The following is a 3,656-nucleotide window of genomic DNA, read 5'->3' as shown; positions in this document are numbered from 1 at the left end:
CGTTTTGTTTTAATTTGACCTTTGGGATTTGCGAAGTTATCGATTTCGTACGATCGAATACGTTTACCGTAGTAGACGTGAGGAACGCGATGGATAATAGTCGGGTCTACACCGAACGATCCGTTTTGGATCCGATGGAGAATAGCCGGGTCTACGTCGAACGATCCGTTTTGGATCCGATGGAGAATAGTCGGGTCTACACCGAACGATCCGTTTTGGATCCGATGGAGAATAGCCGGGTGTACGTCGAACGATCCGTTTTGGATCCGATGGAGAATAGTCGGGTCTACACCGAACGATCCGTTTTGGATCCGATGGAGAATAGCCGGGTCTACGTCGAACGATCCGTTTTGGATCCGATGGAGAATAGTCGGGTCTACACCGAACGATCCGTTTTGGATCCGATGGAGAATAGCCGGGTCTACGTCGAACGATCCGTTTTGGATCCGATGGAGAATAGTCGGGTCTACACCGAACGATCCGTTTTGGATCCGATGGAGAATAGCCGGGTCTACGTCGAACGATCCGTTTTGGATCCGATGGAGAATAGCCGGGTCTACACCGAACGATCCGTTTTGGATCCGATGGAGAATAGCCGGGTCTACACCGAACGATCCGTTTTGGATCCGATGGAGAATAGCCGGGTCTACGTCGAACGATCCGTTTTGGATCCGATGGAGAATAGCCGGGTCTACACCGAACGATCCGTTTTGGATTCGTAATTCAGGATCACGGAGCGTGGATTGTGTTAGACCAGGGGGTCGGCAACCTGCGGCTCTTTAGCTCCATACGCAAATATTATTTACCTATGTTATAAAAAAAAAACATTAAAAAATTGTTCTGAATCAACTAACGAGGATTGGGCACCATTTCTATCTCTCAGCCCATTGTTGTAAGTAAATGTTTAATTGTTTTTGTTTTTTTACTAAAATAATAAGTGGTTAATGGTATTCCATACATACAGGGTGTCCCAGAAAGAATGGATAATCCTTGAACCCCGCACGGGACAGCTCTCCAGCGCTCAGAAAAAAATATCTAAAAAATAATTCCAAGTGATACCCAAAATATGTTTTTTTTTAGAAAAACATACGTTATTTTTACTTTACTTCACATTCATGTGCACAACGGCCACAAAGTAATGAATGGGGAATGCCTACTCTGCATAGTGTGCTAGGCCCAAGGTGGACATCAAATATTACTCTATAAAAATGGACTGATTCAACTTCTTAAATGTATTAGATATCTAAAAAATATATTGAAATTGACGCCACTATTACAAAAAAAAAAAAAAAAACTCGTTTTGAGGTTAATTTTCTATATAAATACTTCAAGAACTTTTCTTTTTTTAATGTTTAAGATGTTCCTAATGTATTTTTATCTAATTGTAGTTATTAGGGTATAAAATGATAGGGTGGACTAGCGGCTATAGCAATTAATTAAAACGTAAATTAAATACTTGAAAACATTGTGTTGACTTGTATATGAGAAAATATAATTCAGAATGACACCGCACATCAAAAGTAAAAGGAACATAATACAAATTCAAATATAGTGCATCATAGACAATTATACGTGGACAGCATCACGACCTTCCAACATAAAAAACACACATACTTCTTTATTTGATTATAAGATCTGTGAGTGTTACTAATTAGTGACAGTTACGGACTTTTTGGCGGGAACGCGAGGAGTGAAGTTATGTGATTTGTTTTATTTTGTCTATTTAGTGTTTCTTCAGGTTTAAATGTGTAATAATGGTGGTTTATTAACTGTTTAATATCTGTGAAAGTGCACAAATGTGGGAAAATGAAACAAAGCTGCTGGACGTAACTTCTCGGGTTCCTCCAAAAAGTCCACTGAAAAAATCTCAGTAAATGACCACCATTTTACTGCGATTATATTTCATCCCATATCATTTCATTTCATTAAATTTCATCCCAGTTAATTAATGTCTCAAATTAATCATTTTCATTTAATTTCACTCCATATTATCATTTTTCATAAAATTAAGAATTTAAAGTAAAATAAGACATGACTTAAAGGTCTTAGTTACCAGGTCATAAAATCTCTTAAAAAAAAAGTGACAGTTACACCTACCTTGACTACAAGATGGCAAAGGTATAATAATATAACACATCTCATTTTTAGTCGTCTCTTCAATCTCCTTGACAATAGTGAGTCTTTGCCGTTTCACAAATGCAGGCCGAGGTTCACTTTGAGTGAATTTTCGTTTTCTATCTGCCCGACAATCGAATTTGGATGGTAAACAGTTTGGTTTCATTCAAATTCATTTGATGGAGCATTGCATTGCATATAATTCTCCATGTCGTTTTGCAGCTAAAACATGAAATAATTTTCCAACACTTTCAATACATAACCTATAAAAAAAAATTAAAATGTTATTTTACTAATGTTAGGAATATAATTTCGACTGTGTATTTATTTATTTTTTAATTTTTTTAATTAAACTGTATACCAATTAATTACTCCTTCAGGATTTATATTTGTTTTTTTTTTCTCGATTAAAACCGCGTAGAAAGTTTAGGCATTATATTTTTTTTTTTTTTTTTTTTTTTTCCTACCTAAGCTGATAGCCCTAGCGGCTATTTCAGCGTAACCCTAACTTTAGTAGGTGAGCTCACGGGGCTCAAACCTGACGATGTTGCTAACACGAACCCTAGCAAGAGTCGTGCTTCGCAGAATCTACCACCGGATCGGAAACGCGACCCACTGAGAAGATCCGGCGAGAAACTCAGTGGGCTGTGTCTGAGAGTTAATTTACTCGTCGAGCCCTTCGTCGCAAGCGACGGGTTCGACGAGAACGGTGACCGGTGCTTGAAGTACCTAAAAGCACCGTTAGTGGATCAGGAGGATCCGAGATGACGTGTTTAGGGCGACGTCGACTGCTTTCCATTCTGTCCGCAGGATCGGGAATGTAGTTACCGGCGGCCACGATGAGAGGGTTCTCGTGTCGTGCCGCTTTATCGAAGTGGCGCATGGACGCCGACTGAAGATACTTACTGATGGACTCTAAGTCCAGGTCGTCATGGAGGTCGACGTTCCTGACGAACCACGGGGCTCCGACGGCTATCCTGCAAAAACGGGATTGAATAATTTGAAAGGATTTTAAGTGTATGCGGGCCGCGTGAGCGAACACTACACTTGCATAGGTCATGACGGGGCGTATGCAAGTTTTGTAGAGTGTCACCTTATTTCTAAGGGACATTTTACTTCGCCTACATATCATCGGGTAGAGACGTCCTAGGATGAAGGCGGCACGATCGCGTACCGTCTTGATGTGGGGGCGGAATGTCATCCTACTGTCGAGGGTGACGCCTAAATATTTGACCTTCGGGGCCCACGGTATGGGCTGGTCGAACATCGTGATTGGGCGAACGGCGGGGGCGGGGGTGTTGACGCGCCTAGTCGGGAGAGGGATGCTCAGCGTGGTGTTCGGAGGGCGACCCCTTTTGAAGAGCACCGCTGTGCTTTTCGTGGGGTTAATGTCGATGCGCCACTTCCGGAACCACTGTCCCATGGTGGTAGCTGCGGTCTGAAGTCGTCGATGAAGCAACGCCTTCTTCCTACACGAGTAGTAGATGGCGGTGTCATCGGCGAAGAGCGCCAGATGGGTCTCCGGAGACCGGGGTATATCG

Source organism: Bombyx mori, chromosome 24 (assembly GCF_030269925.1).
Source record: "Bombyx mori chromosome 24, ASM3026992v2".
NCBI classification, from domain to species: Eukaryota; Metazoa; Arthropoda; class Insecta; order Lepidoptera; family Bombycidae; genus Bombyx; species Bombyx mori.
The sequence above is the reverse complement of the archived record's forward strand: the minus strand, read 5'-3'. Positions refer to the sequence as shown.